Raw genomic sequence first — 26,148 nt, 5'->3', positions numbered from 1 at the left:
ATTAACATCTTCTATGTGTGTAGTTACCGCAGACTGCAGTATTACAACTTAACACCCCGAAGTGGGAAAGCTTATCCCACGAACAGGCGTTAGGAAAGTATACACTATGCTCATCAGTGTGGGATCCGTACCAGATCGGTTTGACGGAGGAGATAGAGAAGATCCAAAGAAGAGCGGCGCGTTTCGTCACAGGGTTATTTGGTAACCGTGATAGCGTTACGGAGATGTTTAATAAACTCAAGTGGCAGACTCTGCAAGAGAGGCGCTCTGCATCGCGGTGTAGCTTGCTCGCCAGGTTTCGAGAGGGTGCGTTTCTGGATGAGGTATCGAATATATTGCTTCCCCCTACTTATACCTCCCGAGGTGATCACGAATGTAAAATTAGAGAGATTAGAGCGCGCACGGAGGCTTTCAGACAGTCGTTCTTCCCGCGAACCATACGCGACTGGAACAGGAAAGGGAGGTACTGACAGTGGCACGTAAAGTGCCCTCCGCCACACACCGTTGGGTGGCTTGCGGAGTGTAAATGTAGATGTAGACATGCCGTTCGTGTGTCGACATTCAGTGTATATCATCTAGGAACTTCCCTCACGATTATGTTGCACTTACTGTCCAGAATCAAAAGCTTGTTGTTCTGGCAGCATGGTTCACATGGGACTTGGTCAAATAACTTGAGAAAATTGTCTGCTCGAACGGAAGTTGGAGTCTGTATTGTTTACTATTAATCGTATGATCAGTACCAAATGTAAATATTTATCTATAGTGGTATGGAAGTTTTGTCATTTTCAGTGTAATACAGACCATATTTGCAAATAGTTTGCCACAGTTATGCACGGAAGTTGTGTAACGTGAGTTTCATGTCAATGCATGGTTTGTAACGTATGTGTTAATGATTTGGAACGACTCATTTTACATTCACATCACAAATTAATTTATAAATGTGACAGCATGCCGAACATTATATGCTGATGTGAGTTGGCTTTTCCTGTTTACCATCGTGAACATGTAACAATAACAGAATGAATGGAGTTGTTAAGGGGAAACTTCTTGAGTTTTCAAATTGTACTTTGTTTGCCAGACATTTTATATCACTGGATAAGTGATGAGATATTTTAGTTGTGCATCCCTTTCTGTGCTAAAGACAGCATTAATGTGGAGTAATGAATGTAATTTTTCTTTCTGGGTTTGTAATTGTGTACATCATTGTTCGTTTTGAACTGCTGTGGATTACTTAATAGTTTACTTCATAAGGAAATAAATGTACTGTGAAGGAGTAGTCAGAATGCCTAACTCTGTAAAGTGCCCACAGGATGATCATGGGTGAACACTTCATATTTTTATTTCAGCACATTTTGGACCGAACGTTTTTCTTAAATATGAGTTGACCCATAATGTTCTGTATGATATTATTGTATGAGAATGTCAGCTTACTGATTTCTCTGCCCCCTAGATTTACAATTATCCCATGTGCAAGTGTGTTCGAAGTAGGTTATTTTAGGAGCCCCAGAATGTTTTTTTTTTTTTTTTTTTCGGGTTTAAATTCTCATAAATATGGACAGCTACGAATTTTGAATTTTCGATCCTAGTTATTAGTTCTTCATGTGTTACACTTATCATTGGTGTAGTACCTGTATGGACAGAACTGGGGATTACAGAAGAAAGGTACATGACCAGTCGGGTTTGACCAATGACGTCATAGGTTGCCATAGATTATTTGTTACACAGATGTAACCGCTGAAAGGAGTGTTAGTAAACAAAGGAATGCAGGAGAGAAAACAGATGGTAGACATATCACGGCCAGTAATATTTCAGCCTTAATGTTAAGGATATCGCTTGTTTGAGTCCTAGTACATCTGGAAAAAAAAGGGATAGAGGTAGTGTTAGCATAGAATACCTCAGTAGTGGAAGCATAGAATACCTCAGTCGACCTACATATGAGTTCTATCTCAAATTTCAGGTGATCTGTATAGGTTAACTGTAGCAGAGGATACAAATTAAATATGCATACATTTCCTCGTTTTAGTTAGCATTAGTATCCTGTTCTTCAGTTGAACTGTATAGGTAAACTGAAGTACCGGATACAAATTTTACATGTAATGTTTCTTTTGCCTCTGCTACCACTAATTGTCTGTTCTTAGGTAGATGTTAGTACTACCGATGGTGAAAGATCCTCATACATAATATTTGTGTCTCGTACTTTAGTTGATCACTATAGGATACTACTGCTAACGAAAACAAGGAAATCTGCGCACGTTACATTGGCAACCTGTACCTCACTTGAACCATGCGAAGGCATAAGACGATGACACACACAGAATTTGTATCCCATACTGAAGTATGGGATAACATTTTTTATGCTAATAGTATCGACTGAAAGTTAGTCTTGCAAGCAATGACAAGACAACCAACAACAGTGAAATTTGCATCCCATTCTTTAGTTCAGCTATATAGGTCAACTGAAGAATAGAATACTAGTACTGCCGAATGGGAAATAACAACATTTATAACATGTGAATTCTGTACTTCAATTGACCTATATATGTCAACTGAAAAATAGGATACTAGTGCTACGGAAGGCGAAAAATAGCGCCATACATAACCTTTGTATCCTGCTGTTCAGTGGACCTATATAGGTTTTACATACATCGGTCTTTTCGCCTAGCTAGTACCAGTATCCCGTACTTAAGTTGACCTTTATACGTGTCTGTGTTTTTGCCTTTAATAGTGCTGGCAGAGACTCGAAAAAATCGTAGTGGTACTAGTCCTGGGAAAGGGAAGAAGAGCAACAACTGCAAAATTTGTATTACATATTGCAGTTGGTGAACCTATATGTAACGGTGTAATACAACAATGGAATAAGTCAGAATAGACAAATGCACTAAAACAAAAAAACTGAACGTACCATACAGAAATTCCTCTGCAAAAAACCGAAGCTCACCTAGAAAAATATCAAAAATATCACATACCCACATACACAAGAAACACAACATTATGAAAAACACACACACACACACACACAAAAATCCCAATCTGAAATTAACTAACAAATGTTGGTAGATATTTTTGTCCAGCGCGTTTAAGAAAACACTTAAACGGGCAATATTTATCGGATACACTACGCCTTCACAAATATTCATCTAAATGACTCTGCAGTGTCGAGATCCCTCATTTCGCCCTCCCTGCAGCAGATTTTATGGCTGACCAGTAACCTTATATACTATTTGTACGAGCCTTATTTGATGAAGATCTGAATTCAGTATTGTGATTAACAACAAGATGCTGAAAACTCCTATTCCCCAAATCCCTATATGAAGAAAAACCATCGGAACTCACTACTGAACCCTCTGCAACATGTTCTTCAGTTAATGTTATCAAAACTTCCTTAATTTGTTTGGGAACTACTTTAAAAGCTATATTGCCACAGCCTGGACCTGAAACTACAGCCTCCCAAACCCATAATCCTACCGCAGGTTCCCCCTGTTGTACTTCCTTTTGCCAAAATGCGACTCATCGATTTAGGCTATAACACCCCCCCCCCCTCCCCCCTCATGACTCCCTGTACTTCATATATTCCACACAAATTTCCCTACAATAAGAGTAGCAATCTACAACTGTATGCTCACTCACACGACATTCATTCACACACAGGATACCTCCAACACCAACAGTATGTAATTTTTATATCATCCCTCAAGGCGAGCTTAGATTTCTCGAACCATGTTCTTTGTCTAATGGACCTCCACCACTGATCCCATACAGATAAGTTGTGAGTACGACAAGCACACGAACTTGTTAGGTACATATGTTCGCCGCACTCATGACGTCGAAGGTAAGCAGCAACAAGACAGGCGTTCGTAAACATCGAATGGTTGCCATCATGTCTACGCCCTTAGCCTCCTTTAAGTAATCCATATTCATTTGAATAGATAAATCCATACCCACAAACAAAAATGAGAAACTAAAAATTCTTCTAAAATAAAAAAAACTATTTGTCCAAATTATCTCAAACTCACTAAGAATGAAATTAAGTGCTGAATGAATTGAAAAGAACCAATTATTTCAATCAGTGCACATAAAAATTTTTTTTTGCAATATCTAGCTCTGTCTTTTAAAACAACATTCATTTTTTTCAATGTACAATGATGACTCTTATCCATAGCAGATCACCCATTTATTATCTATGGCTCGAAAGTAAATACGTATTATCTCTGATTACCCTATGACGTCATTGGTCAAAGCCGACGGATTGTATCCCGTTCTTCAGTAGACCCCAGAACTGAATATGTTGTCCCGTTGAGGGTGAAACCAGTCAGTGATATTTGATTTGTGCAGCAAGAATGAAGGTAAATTTGAGTCATGACTGTGTCAAAGCTGAAATAAAATGAAGTCATAATATTCTAAGATAACGGGTGGCTTAAGGTGTATACAAAGATACCAAGCAATGAATATAGGGGAAAAAAATAAGCTACTGTCTTTTGGAGTTGAGTTTGCCATTAGGCGTCGTAAATCTTGTCCCATACTAACTTGAGTCCTGTATGTGTAATAAATTAACTTTGAAGTTATTTTGATGTCATAAGTGTAGCTTATTTGCAAATAAATACAAGAAGTAGCTGCGAGTCTGGTTTAGGCTGTAAAGGAATAAGTGAGATTTTGAGGCTACGTGTTAAATAATAAAAACTGTGGTTTAAGAAATTACCACAAAAAACTAATAATTTCTATCTCCTTAGTTACCTCAGACTACACTATTGAAACTTAACACCCAGAAGTTGGAAAGGCCATCCCACAAACAAGTGTTAGGAAAGTATATACTCTGGACATGCCATTTATTGTGTTCACATTCAGTGTGTAATATTGCAGCTATATTTGAATACTACTCAGTCTATGACTTGATGGTACACTGTTTACATTAAATACACCTTGTTATGTAGGCTCATAATGAGGATTCATTGAGGTCGTGGAAGATAGAAAAGTTTGAAATGTTATTTTTGTGTAGTAGAAGCTAATTTTCATACTTATTTCATCTTCTTACTGTCAGATATTCATCCAGGTATCATCTCACAACAATATAGGATTTATCATAATACAATGAAAATAAATAGCTCAAATATACATTGACAGCATAGCGTAATTGGGAAGGGGGGGGGGGGGGAATCTACTCACCAAGTGGTGGCATCAGAACATAAACATAAAAGGTGGATTTTGGACAAGTCACCCAGAACCGCAGATCAGGGGAGACTTACTGGGGGACTACACTGGACGAGATTTACAAATCTGAGAGCTTGAAGGTGAAAGATAGGGTAATATGCAAGACAGAGGTTACCGCTAAAACATTGTGCACAAGTTAATAAAAGTGAAAAGCGAAGTGTGTTGTACGTAACACAGGTGGGAGGGGGACAGTGAAAAATAGACTGGTCAGATGATGAAACATGTAGAAAACTAAAATGGCTTGAAGAAAGGAGTACTTACCTTACCTTGAAATGCTGGGACTGATGAAATAAACATAAATTAAGGCCAAGTGGGTGGCGATGACCAAGGACATGTAGAACTAGTTCCCACCTGCGGAGTTTTGAGAAATTGGTGTCTGGGAAAAGAACCTAGATGGTGCATGTGATGAAACAGGCACCACGTCATGACTGTCATGTTGTACAGCATGCTCTGTCACAGATTATTGTATGTTGCTTGTGTTGACCCTCTGCCTATGCCCGTTCATCCTAACTGATAACTTGGTGCTAGTCATTCTGATGTAAAAGGCTGAACAGTGTTTACATAATGGTTGGTATGTGATGTTTCACAGTTGGCTCTCCCTTTGATAGTACAGTGCACTTCGCTTTTCATTCTTATTAACTTGTGCATGATGTTTTAGCTGTAATCTGTCTTGCATATTACCCTGTCTTCCACCATTAGCTCTCAGGTTTTCAAATCTCATCCGGTGAAGTCCCCAACAGTCAGTCTTTCTAGTAAGTCTCCACTGACCCGTGGTTATGGGTGACTTTTCCAAAATCTACCCCTTTCTCTAAACCTCTCCAGTCCTTATCCTTGACCCATCTTCCTTCCCCTTGAACCCTTCTGCTGGTAGGAGCCACTGGCTCTGAAAGGTAGCATAAGTATAATAAGTATAATGTTCTTTTATGTGTGCTCTCTTGCTGCCGCTTGATGAGTAGATTTTTTTGTGTGTCCAGTTACATTAAGTTGTCAAATATATGTTGGCTACACATAGTGACTTTTTCTTACCTTCTCCATTGTGACCTCTTCATGCAAGAGAGATCCCCCTGCGGGTTCGGGGGCTACAATATGCCTGCGGTATTCCTGCCTGTCGTAAGTGGCGACTAAACGGAGCCTTGAATGTTTCGGCCTATATGTAATGCTCCCCTCTCGGGTTTGACCTCCATATTTCCAAATTCTTCCGAAGAGCGAGCCAATTGGGGAAGGGCGCCTTACATGGAGTATTGTGTTCATTGTGCATTGAGACCTTTAGCCAGCTTTCTTGTTGTCGCATTGCCGTCCCGCTCGTTCTCCATCTCTTGGGCGAGGATACATTTGAGCCCCCTGACAACAGAGGGATCGCTCTGCTGATGCCTGCGCCATTAACTCCCCATGTATGCCAAGGAGTAGATGCCTCTCTCTCTGGGGCATCGGGACTCCTGGCAATGGCCATCCTACCAGGTGGCCCTTGCTGAGGCTGGGTGGCGCCCGTGGGGAGGGCTCTTGGTCAGAGTGGGGGCATCAGGGCGGATGATCTGCAATGAGGCATGGTACATCATATCTTACTGCTGGCCAGCGACCAGCAGTCTCTAAGTGTTCTCGGACTCAGTTTAACGCTCAGACATACAATCCCTAATTGTTCCCCTCATGGGCACACCGTGGAAGGAGCGTAAGGCTCAGGATGGCAGTGACACTTATTCGCCCCTGGTTTCTAATTTGTACAAGGGCTGATGGGGAGTCTTTCATTTCAACAAAGCCTCAATTCTTTGTAGAGCATTTAGAGGACAAGTTTGGGTAGGTGGAGGGCTTAACTAAAATGCGCTGTGGGTCAGTATTGATAAAAACGGCATCCTCTGCCCAGTCACGAAGGTTGAGGGATGTTTCAGTTACCATCACCCCATAAGAGTTTAAGTATGGTCCAGGGTATTATTTTCCATAGGGACTTTGTTTTGCAGTCTGATGACAAGCTGCACGTCAATTTAGAGCGTCAAGGTGTTCATTTCGTCCGGTACGTTCATTGGGGTCCGAAGGATAATCTGATTGATATCGGTGCCTTCATCTTGGCCTTCGAGGGTGATACATTATCGGAGAAGGTCAAGGTGTTGGTGTACCGCTGTGATGTCAAGCCCTATATCCCTCCCCCAATGCAGTGCTTTAAGTGCTGGAAGTTCGGCCATATTTATTCCCACTGTACTTCCAGCCTCACATGTCGAGATTACAGATGCCCATCACATCCCAATACTCCATGTGCCCCACCTCCCATCTATTTCAACTGTGGAGAGCATCATTCACCTTGCTCGTCAGACTAAAGGATCTTACAGAAAGAGTGGAAAATCATGGAATATAAGACCCTGGACTGACTGACCTATACTGAGACTAAGAAGAAATATGAACATCCTGTGCGAATGACTTCCTCGTATGCCGTCGCTATGACAACCATGATAGCCCCATCAGTTCAGCGAATCCCGGTCGGCTCACCGAGCCGTACAGCTCCACTTGCCCCCTTGTCCATGGGGACCACTACCTACCCTGTTGCTCCTGCGCCACCTACCTTGGAGCAACACCCACCCCCCTCCCCTCCACCCATCGGGGATGGCCGTCCCCACTTCTAAACCGGAGAAGCGTCCAACTTCTTCGGCTCCTCTCGCTCGCAAGCGGTCCATTGGGTCTCACCCTTCCCAGTTTTCTACAAGTGGGAAGGATGACACTCGGCAGTGGCATAAGTGCCCACAAGCAGCTGGTCGTAGGGATTCGCGATCCTCCTCCGGCCCGGAGACTGAATTGGCGAAACCCTCCCAGCCAATGAAACCCAGGGAGCAGCGAGAAAAGTCCAAGAAGAAGAACTCTGAGCTGAAGGAACTTGTGGTGGCACCCACCCCACCACGACCTACGAGCTCTGCGTCTGAGGGCGAGGTAGAGATTCTGGCGTCCACTGAGGACCTAGATCTCGCTGGACTCTCAGACACAATGGATGTCACTTGCACAGGTACTCAATCGGCGGTGGCAGCAGGTGACCCAGCGGCGTAATCTGCCTCCTAAATCCCTTCATGCCTTTCTCGGTCATGGACAATGTCATCCTCCAGTGGAACTGCAGCGGTTTTTTCCACCATCTTGCTGAGCTCCGACAATTTCTCAGTCTTCACTCTTTCCTCTGCATTGTTCGTCAGGAAACTTGGTTTCTGGCAATGAGAACCCCTGTCCTCCGTGGCTATCGGGGTTATTATAGGAACTGGGCAGCTTCTGAGAGGGTATCTGGTGGTGTCTGCATCTATGTCCTTCACTCCCTTTACAGCAAGTCCGTCCCTCTACGAACACCTTTAGAGGCTGTTGCTGTTCAGGTGTGGATGCCTTGGGCTGTTACTGTCTGCAGTCTCTATTTTCCACCAGATGGTGATGTCCTGCAGCATGTCCTGGCTGCCCTGATAGCCCAATTGCCACCACCTTTTCTGTTACTGCGCAACTTCAACGCCCATAACCCTCTGTGGGGTGGATCAGTGGCAACAGGCCAAGGCAGCATTGTTGAACAAGTATTGGCACAACTCGACCTTTCTCTTTTAAATAATGGTGCCTTAACACATTTGAATGTGGCGCATGGCATGTACTCAGCCATCAACCTTTCAATCTGTAGCCTTAGTCTATTACCATCTGTCCAATGGGGTGTGCATGATGACCTGTGCAGTAGTGACCACTTTTCGATCTTTCTGTCACTGCCGCAGCGTCACTTTTCTGGGCGCCCCTGCAGGTGGGCTATGAATAAGGCTGACTGGGACTTGTTCACCTCCATTGCCCCTATTGAGCCCCTTTCCTATGATGTCATTGATGCGATGGCTCACTCGGTCACCACCGGCATCATTACTACTGCAGAATCTGCTATTCTGTGTTCTTCTGGGTCCCCTTGGCAGAGAACTGTGCCTTGGTGGTCGCCCGAGATTGCTGAGGTGATTAAAGATTGCAGGCAAGCACTCCAGCGTCATAAATGGCATCCCTCATTGGAACACCTCATTGCCTTTCAACGGCTCAGTGCGCAAGCCCGCTGCCTCATTCGCCAACACAAGCAGGAGTGCTGGGAAAGGAATGTCTCCACCATTGGCCTCCATACCTCTACATTGCAGGTTTGGGCCAAGATTAGGTGACTCTATGGCTATCAGACGCCTGACAGCGTACCTGCGCTTTCACTGAATGGAGCAGTCTGTACTGACTCCGACACAATTGCAAACTACTTAGCAGAGCATTTTGGTTAGAGTTCCACTTCTGCGAATTATCCACTGGCCTTCCGCTCCCTGAAAGAGCGAATGGAACGTCGGAGCCTTTAATTTCACACGCGCCACCCTGAATTGTACAATGCTCTGTTCAGTGAGTGGGAATTCCAAAGTGCCCTTGCCGCTTGCCCTGATACGGCTCCTGGGCCAGGTCGCATCCACTGTCAGATGCTCAAACACCTCTCGGCGAACTTCCAGGGACGCCTCTTAGACCTTTTCAACTGTATCTGGGTTGAGCGTGAGTTCCTGTCGCAATGGTGGGAAAGCGTCGCAATCCCTGTGTTGAAACCTGGCAAGAACCCACTGGAGGTGGACAGCTACTGCCCGATTAGCCTCACCAACGTTCTTTGCAAGTTGCTTGAATGCATGGCGAGCCAGAGGTTGAGTTGGCTACTCGAGTCTTGGGGCCTTCTGGCTCCGTCTCAGGATGGGTTCCGTAAGGGCCGCTCTGCCGTCAATAATCTGGTGTGCCTGGAGTCTGCCATCCGTACGGCCTTTGCCAGCCATCAGCATCTGGTCGCCATCCTTTTTGACATGCAGAAGGCATACGATACAACATGGAGACATCACATACTCTCTACACTTCGTGGTTGGGGTCTTCGGGGTCTGCTCCCGATTTTCATACAAAATTTTCTGTGGGTTCTTTCCTTCCGTGTGCAGGTTGTGGCCTCCCAGAGTTCCTCCCGAGTTCAGGAGAATAGGGTACTGCAAGGATCTGTCATGAGTGTCTGCCTCTTTTTTTATTGCAATTAATGGGCTCGCTGTGGCAGTGGAACGTCTGTCTCATCTTCCTTGTATGCTGATGACTTCTGTCTATAATATAGATCCACGGGTGTTGCAGCTGCTGAACGGCAGCTGCAGGGCACTATCCGAAAGGCACGGTCTTGGGCTGTGGCGCATGGCTTCCAGTTTTTGGCTGCCAAGACCTGCGTTATGCATTTCTGCCTGTGAAGCACTGTTCACCCTGAGCCACGGCTTTATCTTGACAGCGAACCTCTTGCTGTGGTGGAGACGCATCAGTTTTTGGGATTGGTTTTCGATACCCAGTTGTCTCGTCTGCCTCATATTCGGCAGCTTAAACGTGCTGGCGTCATCTTAACGCTCTTCGTTGCTGGAGTCACACCAGCTGGGGTGTCGATCAGTCTACCTTTCTATGGCTGTACTAGGCGTTAATTCAGACACGTCTAGATTATGGGAGTCTGGCTTATGGTTCTGCATCCCCTTCTGCATTGCGGTTGCTGGACCCCATCCTTCACAGCAGGATCCAACTCGCCATTGGAGCTTTCCGGACGAGCCCTGTCAACAGCATACTTGGGCAGGCAGGTGTCCCTCCATTGCAGTTCCGGTGCCAACAATTACTGGCCACTTACGCTACACACGTTTGTAGCTTGCCCGGGCATCCCGATTATCGTCTCCTGTTCCCTCATTCGGTCGTCCATCTTCCGGAACGGAGGTCCCGGTCAGTGTTTAAGATTGCGATTCGTGTCAGAGCTCTTATCTCTGAGCTTGAGGTTTTCCGTCTTCCACCTCTTTTCCGGGCCCCTCTGCGTATACCCCCATGGTGTGTGCCCCGCCTGTGCCTTCAGCTCGATTTGGCACAGGGCTCAAAGGACTCAGTCCCTCCTGAGGCCCTACGCCGCCGCTTTATTTCAGTCCTTGCCGAAGGTTCTGACGTTGTCTATACTTAGGGTTCGGTGGTTGCCGGTCGTGTTGGTTATGCTCTTAGTCTAGGGGATCATTATGAACAACACTCATTGCTGGCTGCCTGCAGTGTTTTCACTGCCTAGCTGGTCGCCATCTCTCGCACCCTAGAGTATATCCGCTCCTGCTCAGGTGAGTCCTGCATTATCTGTGATGACTCCATGAGCAGTTTACGAGCTCTCAACTAGTGTTCCCCTCGCTCTCATCTGGTGATGACTATCCAGGAGTCCCTCCATACTCTTGCCCATTGCGGCCACTCTGTGGTCTTTGAGTGGACCCCGGGTCATGTTGGCATCCTGGGAAATGTACATGTTGACACTGGCCAAACAGGCCGTCGGTGCACCAGCCTTGGAGATTGGCCTTTCTGAGAGTTACCTCAGGTCAGTTTTGCGGCAGGAGGTACTTCGCACCTGGGGTGAAAAATGGCGCGCCCTCCCTTCACCCAACAAACTTTGGGCCATCAAGGAAGTTACCGGTGCGTGGTGCTCCTCCTTGCGGGTCTCTCGCAAGGACTCTGTTGTCCTCTGCCGGCTGCGCATTGGCCACACCTGGATAATGCACAGCTATTTATTGTGCCACAAGGACCCAACTTTATGTTGCTGCAGGTCAGCCTTGCCGGTGGTCCACATGTTGTTGCACTGCCTGCTTTTAACTCTGCTCAGGCAGACATTTGCGCTGCCTGGTACACTTCCGGCACTTTTATCAGATGATGTTGCGATGGCAGATTTAGTTTTGAGTTTTATCATGCAGGGGTTTTTTATCGCTTGATCTAAGTGTTTGTCCTTTATTTTCTGTTGAATCTGGCCTTTGCCCTAAGATTTTAGACTGGGGTTTTAGTGCGTTTCTTGGTGGTTGGCTTTTTCCCTTTTTTTTCCTATGGTCAGCCAACCACTGTCACACTCAATGTGATTTTAATTCATTTTGTCTGGTCTCTGTCTGTCTTTCTTGTCCTGTGTCGTCTCTTGTCATCTCCATTGTTTGTTTTTATTCCTTGTGGGGGTTTCAGGTTCGTGGAAAAAGGGACCGATGGCCTTGTAGTCTGGTCCCTTCAATCCCACAAACCAACCAACCATGCAAGAAAGTGAAGTTCTTGTGCAATGCAAAAGACTTGTAGCTAACATTCTTCAATATTTTTCAGCAAAAAAGTATCGGAATATGGTAATTGTAGCACTAGTTACCTAATTAAGTTGTCGTTTCTTTTATTGTGTTAATTGTCAGTTTATGCGAGTGTGAAACTGAATAAATACGTTTTTGTGTGCACATTTCACCTTAATTTACTCTGGCAGCTTCAGTGATTGTATGTTTTGGGGCAAATTCTTGAAGAAATTAGGGGGAAACGAGCCTGTCAAAACGAAAACTATTCATTCAGTTGTGCATAGAAAGATGCAAGTTTGAAATTATTAATATAATACTGCTAGTACAGTTTTAGACATAGACAGACAAACAACAGTGAAGAACTCAACTTCATCTTTTTTCTTTCGAGGGTAACAGAGCCATTGCCCTCTCTCCAACTTCGCGGTATTTTCTTCCTGTATGGATAGGTATTGACTCATTTCAAAACTCACCATTTTTGTGCCTTTATCACTAAGTGTTAATCTTCCACAGTCATACAGTTATGTATGATATATATCTAGGATGATGATTACAGCAATAAGAACCCGAATGGGAAGTCGCACATTACAAGTCAAAAAAGTAAGAGTTCTACAACTGACTCATTATAGATGATATTAGATTTTGAAGATGAAAGTGTCAAAAAGTTAACATAGTTTTCTTATTTTCATTCACTTTTCATAGAGGGAAAGGGTTGTTGTGCACCAGCCAAAATGCTGTTCTCGAACGTGGTAGGAATTGGTTGACGTCCATAAGGAGCTGGAAATTGCCCTGACTAATGTCATACGATAGGTAGCTGCTGCGAATCAGTGTGTTCGATGAGCTCCCGAGAGTTGTGTACCTATGGTACCTGTACCCTAGGTACCTCAATTAGTACCCTCTCCCGTGGATCCTGTCTCCCCTGCAGAAAGTACAGAATCCACTTGACTGCAAGTGGTGTGTCAGTGGTAGATCTAGGCGGTCTGTACGGAGTGGACTTTGGCCACGGAGGACTCTGGATGTTGTACAGAATCCCGTAATCAAGTTTGAGTTGCTGTCTGTGACACCAGGTGCACACAGTGTGTATGCTTTGGGGACCTCCTTCAACATGGTGAAGAGGTTATACCTGCAGCCATTGAGGGAACAGGGTGCAACTAACTGCAGATTGTGAAACACGTTGGAACAAACAATGCCTGTCATCTGGGATCCTGGTCATTTCTGTGACTGGCAGAGAAGATTAAGACGACCAGCCTTGCACGTGGAGTTTCAATGAAGCTCACAATTTGTCACGTTGACCCAAGACTGATCATGGCACTTTGGTTCTGAATCGAGTGGAAGGACTGGACCAGATACTTAGAAGGTTCTGTGACGAGCTAGGCTGCGACTGCTCGGATATACGCCATAGGGTTGAGAATTTCAGGGTCCCCATAAATGGGTCAGGTGTGCACTATGCATCAGAAGCTGCTACTCAGGTAGCTGACTGTGTGTGGGGTGCACACAAGGATTTTTTTTAGGTTAGGTGGCTCTCCATCCAATCCGGTAATGATAGCTGTATGAAACCCATAAAAAAATGCCTCCCGCAGGTGAGAGTATTAAAATCCTAACAGTAAACCACCAAAGCATTTGCAACAAGGTGCAAGAGGTTGAAGCACTCATGAAAACTAGTGAAGCTCATGTAATATTAGGTACAGAAAGCTGGTTGAAACCCGAAATTGGTATCAGTTGAGGTTTTTGGGGACAATTTAAGTGTGTATTGAGAGGCTAGCCGAATGGGAAATTGAGGTGGTGTATTTGTTGCAGTTGACAAGATGCTCAAATCAATTGTGTCGAAAGTGAAGCTGCAAGTAAGATTGTTTGGGCATAAAATAGTACTCGGATCCTTCTGTCCCCCCCAGACTCGTCTCCTGATGTAACTGAACACTGTAGAGGAAGCCTCAGTTCACTTGTACATAAGTTCCCTAGTCACACTGTTATCATCGGTGGAGATTTTAATCGTCATACAATTAAGTGGGAAAGTTACTGTTTTGTTAGTGGTGGCCATGATCAGACATCCTGTGAAAATATACCTAGAACAGATAGTTAGAAATCCCACTCCTGGTGGAAATATGTTGGATCTAATGACTACGAATAGACCTGACCTCTCTGGGGATGTCGGCATTGAAACTGGTATCAGTGACTGTGACACAGTGTGGCAACAATGGTTACCAAACTACAAAGGAGAACTAAAATAAGTAACTCAACTATGTGGAAAAGATAGAATGCTACCTACGATAAAGAAGATGCACAAAGCTGCAGACAGGCACGGTTAAAGTATCTCGGACCGGAGTGCTCTTTACTGATGAAGGCTGTGGCCGAAAGCTATATGGTGCCTGTCTGCAACCTGAAGTGTCGATTTATGTGTTCATTAAACTAGATAAAAAAATCAGTAGTGTCATATCTCAATGATGAACTTGAAACTTTCAACACAGTGAAGGAGAATGTTGAGAAACTGTGGCGCAAGTTTAAAAGAATAGTTGACCGTGCGCTGGATAGATATGTTCCCCGTAGAACAGTCCATAATGGGAGGGAACCTCTATGCTATACTGTCACTGTAAAGAAACTTCTTTAGAAGAGATTACTGTATAATAGGCGTATAACAAAACTTAGGGCTATAGGTAGGGAGAGGCTAAATGAAACGTCTTTGGCTGTCAAGAGAGTAATGTGCGATGCCTTCAGTGACTACTGTAGTAGGATATTTTCAAGTGATCTGTCACAGAACCCAGAGAAATTCTAGTTGTACGTAAAAGCTGTTTGTGGCACTAAAGTTAGTGTCTAGTCCTTAACGAATGAGACAGGACTGAAATTGAGGGTAGCAAAGAAAAAGCTGAAATGCTTTAACTCCCTTTTCACATGTTCCTTTACAAAGGAAAACTCAGAAGAATTGCCCCAATTCAATACTTGTACCACTGAAAAGATGAGTGAACTAAGTATTAGTGTCAGTGGTGTTGAGAAACAGCTGAAATTGTTAAAACTGAACAAAGTTCCAGGGCCAGAGGGATTCCTGTCAGATTCTATACTGAATTTGTATCTGAGGACACAAGTCACACCTGCGCACAAGATGTTAGTAGAAATGATCCCCAAAACTACTACACCTGTCCAGTATCCTTGACATTGATTTGATGTAGAATCTTAGAATATATTCTGAGCTCAAACATAACGTGTCTTGAACAGAATGACCAGTGCTAACCAGCATGGCTTTTGAAAACACCGATCATGTGAAACCCAATTCGCACCTTCCTCACACAACAACACTAATGCTTTGGATCAAGGCAATCAGGTAGGTGACGTATCTCTTGATCTTCAAAAAGCTTTTGACTCTGTACCACTCCTACGCATATGATTGTATGGGTTATCAAGTAAAATTTAGACTGGATTGGCAACTTTTTGGTAGAGATGATGCAGCATGTTATCTTGGTTGGAGAGCCATCATCAGATGTCGAAGTAACTTAGTGTCCCCAGAAAAGTGCGTTGGGACCCTTGCTGCTCATGTTGTATGTTAGTGACCTTACAGAGACTATTAATAGTAAAATCAGTCTTTTTGCTTATGGACACAGTTATCAATAATCAAGTAATATCTGAAAGAAATTACATAAATATTCAGTCAGTTCTGGGTAAGACTTCAAAGCGGTGCAGAGCTTGGCAACTTGCTTTAAATGTTCAGGAATGTAAAATTGTGCACTTCATAAAACAAATAATACAGTATCCTATGACGATAATATCAGTGAGTTGGTGGTGGAATCGCCCATCTTGTACAAATCTCTTGGGGTAACACTGTGTAGGCATATGAAATGGAATGATCACTTAGGTTCTGCCATGGATAAAGGAGATTGCTTACAAATCACTTGTGCAACCAATTCTGGGATATTGCTCAAGTGTGTGGGATCTGTACCAGGTAGGACTGACGGGACAGTGAATGTATACAGAGAAGAGCAGGATGAATGGTCACAGGTTTGTTTAATCTGTGGGAGAGTGTCACAGAGATTCTGAAGGAACTGAACTGGAAAACTTATGAAGAGAGACATAAACTATCCTGAGGAAGTCTATTAACAAAGGTTCAACAACCAGCTTTAAGTGATTACTGTAGGAATATACCCTATAGGGATCGCGAGAATAAGATTAGGATAATTACTGCATGCACAGAGGCATTTGATGAATAGTGGCAGGGGACTAGAAATGTGATATACATATTGGAAATCTTAGTAAAAATTTTGCTGCTTAAATAATTAAAAGGAAAATTTTGAAAGAATGATTAAAAAAAATTGGAAGGTACACACATCCTGAGTGAACTTTAACTGGCACTAATATAAACAGACCTTCAGTATTCAATACATATATTCAGCATTTCACATTTGTAAATTTACAAACATCCTTTTCTTGTTACTGCTAATGTACATGGAGATTGGTATTACAATACGGGTTCTGGATTGCCCCTCCTCTGCTCACGCGGATTCTTTTAGTTAGCTTCGATCCTCTTGATGTAGGATTCTCGGCGTGATGTGGAATAATGAACAGAATATGACTGTGAATAAACTTTGCTATCGTGATAACACTTTTTAATGTACAATTGGAGTACTTTTTTTTTTAACACTGTTAACTCAGCAGAACTTGCAATACGTCCACCCACTATTATGTATTGAGACGAACAGATTTTTTTAACAATATTAACTTGGCAGAACCGCAACACACCCGCCGCTATCACTTCTAAAGACAGACAGAAGAGAGTATAAAAATTTATCAGTTGAAGAGCGTATCTTTACTTGGTCTGCTTGTGACCCTAGAGTTTCGCCGGTACAAAATAACTTACTATTTTTTTTATAAAGAAAAGAAAGTCATAATAATAACAATAATAATAATAATAATAATCTTACATTACATCGATCATTCTTCCCATGCTCTATATGTGAGTGGAAGAAACCCTACAGAAGCTTGTAATATGTATAATATGTTGCCACCCTAGAATCACTTGTAGTCAGCTCTTCAAAAGGTTGAGCATCTTGACTAAAGTTTTATAGTATATTTACTTGCTAACAAAGTTCCAGTGAATCAGTTATAAAACAACAGTAGCATATATAAATATAATACCAGAAGGAGAAATAATTTGCTCTATTCATAATTCAGTGTGGCACAGAACGGAGTACTCAGCCATAAAATCTGCGACTGCGTGCCCATAATATAAAAAATTTCAAGTGTAATGAAATTAACTGTAAACACAAACTACGTGACAACTCCTATTTCACTTCCATATCAATTGATAGCTTGCAATTATGATCACCTGAACATGTAAATAAGTGACTGTCCTGTTGCTTCTTCCTTCCTGTTCAGGGTGGTTTGTTGGTACCCCTTTTAACTAAAATTAAGTTTTGCCACAGTGTTTTGCCCTCCAATATCTGTGTAGCTACGTTAAAAAATGATCAGTTTTTGGATGGACTGAAGCGTTTGATACCACTCCACCATTTCAACCAAACTGTCAGCTTTTGATTCAACTTAAAGCTAGGGCTACCCATCAGATTGGTGTGTAACCACAGCCAATACTCCAAAGTGTTATACACATAAGAGAATTGTGTGGTCTGTTTTATCTCTGTTTGAGCACATATGATGGCAAACATGACACCAATTTTTTTTTTTTTTTTTTTTTTTTTTTTTTTTTTTTTTTTTTTTTTTTTTTTTTTTTGGGATGAAGCAGACATCCAGTACATTCGTCAGCCCAAAATTTCATTAACGTAACCTGCAGGAAGTATAAATAATAAGTTAGTGGTTGTCAGCTTTGACCAGCGGCACTGTCAACTTTCCATTCATTCACACTACGTGATGAGTACGGCGACTGAGTTGCCAATTGATGGTGTGTATTTTAGCTAAGAGTATCAACACCTCCATAGGCATAAACTGTATTCGGTGTGAATGTTCTTGTTATTAATGCTTCAAGCATATTCAAAAGAGTCAAAATTTCAGACCACACCCACCTTCCTGTCGTCCTCTCGACAGGTGGATGGGTCTCTATCCGATGTCTGAGTGAGCTACCCCTCTTCACAACTTTTCCTTTCTCTGGAAGAAACTAACAATTCCAAAACATACATAATAGTTTCTTTTTCCTATTTTTAAATGTGTGTATTATCAGTGCTTGGAATTTAACCCCAGTGGAAGTATGGGCAAGTAATTCTGTCGGTTTGTGGTAAAGCAGTTTTTATAATAGGTGAAATTTTTGCGAAATTAGGTAGGGCAGCCTTCACATTATTAAGGTCATCATACGCTGGATGTCAACATAATGGAAGGAGATGTCACCATCAAATGGCGGTGTGTTCAAACTGGGCAGTATGTTGTCACTTCGCTTAGCCCAGTATCTAATGGGGAAGGTGAAGTTTTGAAATACCATCTGTGATACAGTAAAGGGATAATATATCAAAATTAAGCAACTTGCAATGATAAAGCTTATTACTTTTCAAAGCAATATTCATAATGAATGTTCATGGCAGAGATTATCTGGTAAATTTTCCATATTACTGTAAAGTAGGATATGCATGCTGAGTGTTCGATACAAATTTGTTAATGTATATAGGCAGTTCATCCATTCTGGGTATAAAGTCTCGACAAATTTTGCCTGTTATCGACATTGGTCCTGGCTGGATATTGATCCCATGATTCTAAGACTTTCAAGAATGTTTTAGTTTCAAGATTGACATTGGGTAACACTTGCAAAAGAAATATTTTTGTCTGATATGATAACAAATTAACAACTTTCAGATTTTTTCTTGTACTTGTACTGTGAAACCTTGTTTTCTTGTCAAATTTCAAGACTCTGCATCAACAGAAAGTACACTGTTGGTTGTGATGAGCGAGTTTGCAAATATAAAAATACATGTTGTAAATGGCCATATCGTTTTATTGCATTGACTTAGAAGCTCAAATTTCTTACACTGCCAAGGGGCTGTAGACTTTAGTATGTAGCATAAGTTTCAACATGATACGTGTACCTGATCGTGAGAAAAAAGGGTTTTTAACAATCGGGCGGAAGGCCAACAGGTGATCCTATGAAGGTTCTGTTTTTACTGGTTGAGGTACAAAACCCTAAAAATGCCTTGAGTGTCATCCAAACATTGCAAAACATCTGGATTTATTAGCTGGAGCGAATCTCTGGGCCTACAAACAGAAACACAACAAACCAAATTTAGAAAACAGCAATAGTTGTTTTTTGCTTTCTTCATTGGGTTTTGTTTCATTTTTAGTTACCAGATGATGTCAAAAACAACAGCATTTTTCTCCTTTGGCACAACTGACTTTGCACCATTAAAAAAAGTTTTTATTACAATTTTCATCTTTGTTCTTATTTGTGCAAAGTGTAAAGGTTTTTCTCTGTGCAGTGACTGCAAAACCTGAAATTTTGTACATTATTTGCTCTCTTCTGTGGAAGAAAACTCATAGGAAAATATCAAAGTCCTCAAGTTTTGTTCTCAAAACTGACAATGAAATAAATCCTGAGTAGACCCAAAAGCACAAAATCTGCTACTTTAACAGAAGTGAACAAGGCAAGAAAAGGATCAACTTCTTAAATCAGTTGACAATGCCACTCGCCCCGAACAAATCTCAGGATCAAAACCTTCTTCCCTAGAAATACAGGTGCCAGTTTATTTGATGAGCTGTGTGCACACTATCTTTTGAAACGCACTGTCAAATGTTTTTACAATCCGTTCTATCGAACGTCAGTTGACCTTCACTTTCCCAGCATGCTTATCTGAGAAGGACCATTATGATAAAGAAACCTTAACACATCACAGTAAGTGTCTGTTCTGCATGAGCCTAGCACTATAATGAGGTTGTTGAGAATAGTTGCAGGTTTCATGTTAAAACATTCTGATTTATTCCTGTTCTTTGTGTTTGTTGACTTTCTCAATTTTTCTTAATTTTATATTCATAAAACTTCCTACATGTGATACAGTATCATTTGTTATAGGTGGGCCACCATTTCTGCCAGCAGATGACATTTAGTGGCTCCAAGATTGCTGCCTCACTGTGGTGCAGAAACCTCATTCCCAACACAACTATCAGCTTCAGTGACAAGGTATTGCTCTGCTGCGACACATCTCAGGTACTGTACACATAAGCGGCTGCCAGACACCTGCTGAATCCACCACAGTTGTGAGTAGGCTGTTCAGTTCATAATTCTTATAACAGCTAACTGTCTCAGTTGCCAGCACACAGAAACCAATGAAATTAACAGGAAGAGGCTGCAAAATCACTTTGATTGGTTAAAAAGGGGCATCTGAGCATTAGCTTAAATTTTTAAGTTCAGTGATGGTTCGTTGTGACATCTTGTGAAACAAGAATCTGAAGGCCTCCTTCTAAAGCAGCCAATTGCAGTAATATGTACACTTACCCTTGTCCGCTTCTTTTATTTGCTGAACAACTCACACGGTAAGGTTTTATTTTTAAGTCATGAAGGATGCGTTGAAACGACCTGCAAAACATTCCACATTGCTGTGATAATCGTTGTATTGAATTGTAGGGACTTCTTTCAATGTGTGCCATCACGTTTGCCACAACTTCAGGTGTACGTACAGTCGGTGCCTCATTTCTCTTTGAATGCCTGTGGAACACCACTTTCTCACTAGATCCTTAATCGTTGATTTTGCAGGAATATTACTTCATGGAAACTTTTCATGAAAAGTGTCACGAACAACTTTAATGGATTCGGACCGCACATATTCGACAATGGACACAAGTTCTTCAGTGGAGTAAGGCATGACAGTGAAGTACACGGTTTAAACTGCTTTCTGTATGAACTACTCACCTGGTACTGCTGTTGGAATGTGGCAAAGAAATTGACAAGCTAGTAATGCTACTCATGCTCGTTCGCATTCTGGTTCGGGCCAGTTTTATGTGCGCCACTCTGTAGTTAATCGTCAAGTGAATGTTTATCTTGATGGTGTTGAGACAGCAACCAGCCACAAATTTATTTTAAGTTCCTTTATTCAAAAGGTACCATTATCAGTTTCGAATTATTACAATTCCTCAGACGGCTTTCGTGCTTTCATTAGAACATGTGGTGCATTTTTTATTGATTAGTTGTCCTAAAATATAAATAATACATAATTATAAGCATGCCACACACGTGGCTGCGTTACAGATTTGCATTGTGATGTGACTTACATGAAATGTCAGTCTGGACTATTTGTTTTCATAGTTATCGTCCAACAAATGATGTTCGTAGTATTCACCACAGTCTTATCATTGTACACACAAATTTGTATCATTGAGCACTTTGGATTTGTAACAGAATACATTTCTGACATGCTTCACATGTTTTGATTGATACAAAATGTTTACAAGTACACGAGTGTCAAAGATGCTATGAGATATTGTAACATTATAAAGATGTCCCATGTATGTAAAAGGATCATATATTCACTTGCAATTGAAATGCATTTCGTTATATATATAATGAACACAAATACTCCAGACAGACTTTAGCTGGATATCAGCTGATTTGATTAAGCTTAATCAAGTCCTTAAAATGCTCGAAAACATAAGAATGGCGTAGCCAACTTTGATTCCATAAGAAACTGTTGTGCACAGTGACACACAGCAATCAGTTGCAATTCCATTAGTTTTTATTACTCTTGCATGTCTAGATTTAGGCTGCTTCCTTCTGCCTATATGCCAGTAAGATCATATGGTAACATCTACTGCTGTGACTTTGTTGGACTGTAATTCAAATGCACTGAAGATTGTTCTCCTTCTTCATAGGCAATGGCTGGTCTTTCATCTCTGTGAATATATGTTCTGCTTTGTGATAGGCAAGTATCTAGGTATACAGTTTACCCAGGTTGGATGTTTCATCAAAGATACCAGCTTTTATGCTTGTCTGAAACTTTTGACATCTCAATTGCTTCAGGCGATTTACTGTGGGATCCAGTACGATCAGATACGTGGTGATAGATACATGGTCTTGTAAAGCTCCAAATCGATATGAAGTGTCTCTTGAGGTGCTCTGAAAGATTCCAAGGGATGATAAGCAGCCTTGGGAGGAATCCTGCTGACTCTAGAATATCCAATTTAAACAGCACTAATTTTATCTGTCTCTTTATTCAATACAGACAGCCGTGTGTAGCGTAGAGCTGTAGACTCCGTTTTAGTCATTTCCAAACAGATTACGTGTATTTATTTTCAAATCAGAGGTCATAGACTTCTTGGAATTATAACTCTCAACTCTCTAATAATATAATGATGTTTACTAGAACATAATATGTGAATGTTGTTAACATTGACTTGCTTTATGTCGATAACGGTAAAGCTAACTTGTTGCTTAGCACCCTAAGGTTTTGACGATAAACGCTCAGTTTTTCACTCTTTGTGTATCCCTATGGGTACTAAACTTTGGTATAATTTAATTACCATAGGGACATGAACTCTGTTGTCTGCCTTATCAACACAACAATTACTGGGATAATTTATATAACAGAAACTAATTTAGCATGGTAGATAATGCTCATATACACTGATCAGCCAGAACACTATAACCTCCTACCTAATACCGTATTTACTCGAATCTAAGCCGCACCTGAAAAATGAGACTCAAAATCAAGGAAAAAAAAATTTCCCGAATCTAAGCCGTACCTGAAATTTGAGACTCGAAATTCAAGGGGAGAGAAAAGTTTTAGGCCGCACCTCCAAATCGAAACAAAGTTGGTCTATTGTAATATGAGACACAATTTAGGTAGAAGAAATGACGATATAGCTACAGTAGTTTGGTTCGAGTCGTAAGCTTAGCAGTTAAGCTTTACCAGGTAGCCATTGCTATGCGTCAGGCATGCTTCGTCTGGTTTGAATCAGTTGCTTATTTTTCTTTGATCTGGTAAGTACCGTTCTCTTTGTTATAGGTGTTAACGTCACTGTAGGCTGAAAATGCATTATTGTACTATGTCATGCATTGTTTGTCGCATTCTGATAATAAGTGTTTACGACCTGTCGCCGCTCGCAGCATGGCTTGCTTTTGTGCGCGCTACAGCCGCTTACAATAAAAAAAAGAGAGGAATTGTCTCATTAGCGAAACAATGGCAAGAGACTGCTGTTTGTTTTTACTTACACTGCTGCTTTCTTTGATAATGATCAACAAGAACCAATTAGTAGACTGCGTATGATAGATGTTCTGAACGAGAGTTTAGCTAAAATTTTTCTCTGTTTGAAAATCTTTGCAGGTGCCTCTTTTGTACATTACATTCTGCACAGAAATTAAGAGTCATCTTAGATTTAAAAATCTAGTCAATTGCCGTGCTTCATTTCTGATTGTATCACTATTAGGTATAAGAATAATACAAATATAAACATGACATGATATGTGTATTCTTCCGCATTTGCTGCTGTCTCACACTAGTTTCGTAGGTAATTAGGCAGATAGGATTTAAATGAGACAGCAGCAAACACGAAAGAATACATGGCAAAATGTTTATATTCGTATTATTCTTATGGTGAAGAGAATACAGTATGTGATTCGCAATTCATAAAAGTTCCTATTAGCAACCATCTCTTCTCACAGGTAGGAAAAAATTCAGAACGTAGAGTTGGCCATACTGACAAACATCCCAAATAGTCTTGTCAGTCGGATTTTCGTAGTACGTTGAAATGCTGCTACATTCGAAGATGAACAACACGGAATTTGTATTTACTTCGTTGGATAATGTATGAAAATGCAGTGGTCGAAACTCAGGGCGGAGAAAAAAAGCAAGTCTTACACTTTTTTTTTTTAAATTTATTTACTGACGCAGAGGTTTTGTCGCCAGTATTTATTTTTGTGCCTGCAAAGCATGCCTGTGTAGCGCTACATATATTCGACGGCAGAAGTTAGTTGTGGCGGCACCTACCATCATTTTTCAGAACTTCTGGTTACTTTCCACTCGATTCTAAGCCGCAGGCAGTTTTTTGGATTACAAAAACCGGAAAAAAGTTCGGCTTAGATTCGAGTAAATACGGTAACCAGTATGTTCATCTGTGGAACAGACAACTGTGGCGACGCGTCATGGCGTGGAAGCAGTGATTCCTCGGTAGGTTGCTGGAGGGAGTTGGCACCACATCTGTACACACAAGTCACATGATTCCTCTAAATTCCGGGAGGGAGGCACTAAGCTCTGATATCACATTCAGTATTCTTGGCCTTGTGACATAACGCATTATAGTGCTGTAAAATACCACTGCCGACAGGAAACGAGATAGTCATGACGGGGTGTATATGATCTGCAACCAGTGTACAATACTCCTTGGCCATCATGGGGCCTTGCACAAACTCCACTGAACCTATGGATGCACACATGAATGTACACCAAGAATAGTGGAGCCACCGCAGGCTTGTCTCTGACCCCGATTGTTCAATTGGTTGATTTTTTTATTAGTCCAGTTACATCATACAGCAGAAATTGTGCAACTGATATTGGACAGGTCAAAGAAAAGTTGAAGTAGTTCGTAGTGTTTGCAAATAGTAGCAAATTAAAATTAGGTACATATTCTTACAATTTTTAAGTAAACTTTTTGTTACATATTCAGGCATTATTTTACAGAATTGAAACAGTGCTTTATTAGAAATGCCTACAGTTCAATTTTAAATTTTGGATACATAGTGATTGATTTCCTCCGACATCTTATTTTGTAGCATTACACCAGTGTTAATTATGCTCCTCAGATATGCTGTAGTTTTGTGATATTTTGGTAAATATTTGACTTCCCTCTGGTACAATAGTTTTGTGCATTTTTGTTTTGTAGTAGTTTGCCCACTTTCAAGAGGTTGTCTCTGATGAACAAGACAGTTTCATAAATGAACGAGCTTGGAACATCCGGAACACCAAGCTTAGTAAAATGAAATTTACAGGACTCCATCTTTTTGAGGCCACGAATTATTCTTAGAGCTCTTTTTTGCTTTCTAAAAACCTTTATGCTGAAGCCTGTGTCCCCAGAGAAATAGCCCATACTGAAGCAGTGAGTGGAACTGTGAATAATATGCCTACAGTACTGTTGTTTTGCTTGTTGTAGACCTTAATATTCTTAGACCATAGCACATGGATGCTCGCATCTCGTGGTCGTGCGGTAGCGTTCTCGCTTCCCACGCCCGGGTTCCTGGGTTCGATTCCCGGCGGGGTCAGGGATTTTCTCTGCCTCGTGATGGCTGGGTGTTGTGTGATGTCCTTAGGTTAGTTAGGTTTAAGTAGTTCTAAGTTCTAGGGGACTGATGACCTAAGATGTTAAGTCCCATAGTGCTCAGAGCCATTTGCACCATTAGCACATGGATGAGAATTTTCCTAGACAAGCTGTTTGTGTGTGTGTGTGTGTCCCACTTGAAGTCTTACCCAACCCACAAACACACAGATTTTGTGACACTTAAATTTTGTAGGGGATAATTTTTTAATCATGCTTCAACACACATTTGGTTAGTTGGAGGAAATAAATGAAAGCCGACTCACACTGTTTTTCCCGTATTTATTGTGACTTTTTTCTTTTTTAACCACTAAGTTTTTTCATAGGACTTTCTGCTGTTGACTGCAAAGTTTCTGGACTGGATCCAGTCAGCAAGAATAACAGTGGACCTAAGATTGAGAGCACTGCGGTACAGCATATTTTATTGATAATTCACTAGAAAGGAGGGCATCGTTTCTTCTTTTGTTCTTGGTGTTGAATTCATACTGAAGTGATACCTTATGCCTGTGGTTTTTTGGGAATGAACACAACCTGCTATGTGCTATGACTCTTACTCATCTTTCTAATTTTTCAAGCGGAATCTTATGGTCTAAGAGATCGAAGACTTTTGACAGGACTAGAAAAATACATGCTGCTAATTTATGCTGATCAAGGGATTTTTGAAGTGCATTCTATGAATTCAAAA

General features: G+C 41.6%; 1 long non-coding RNA gene across 1 annotated transcript in view; it reads left to right on the top strand.

The window, feature by feature from the left end:
• The window catches only part of LOC126428055 (uncharacterized), a 164,219-nt gene that overhangs the window by 286 nt on the left and 137,785 nt on the right, over nt 1–26,148 (top strand). The window contains exon 2 of the long non-coding RNA XR_007576762.1: nt 20,236–20,343. This is a non-coding gene — a long non-coding RNA (uncharacterized LOC126428055). The remainder of the gene's footprint in view (nt 1–20,235; nt 20,344–26,148) is intronic.

Source organism: Schistocerca serialis, chromosome 12 (genome assembly GCF_023864345.2).
Source record: "Schistocerca serialis cubense isolate TAMUIC-IGC-003099 chromosome 12, iqSchSeri2.2, whole genome shotgun sequence".
NCBI lineage: Eukaryota > Metazoa > Arthropoda > Insecta > Orthoptera > Acrididae > Schistocerca > Schistocerca serialis.
This window is presented reverse-complemented; position numbering and strand designations above follow the sequence as displayed.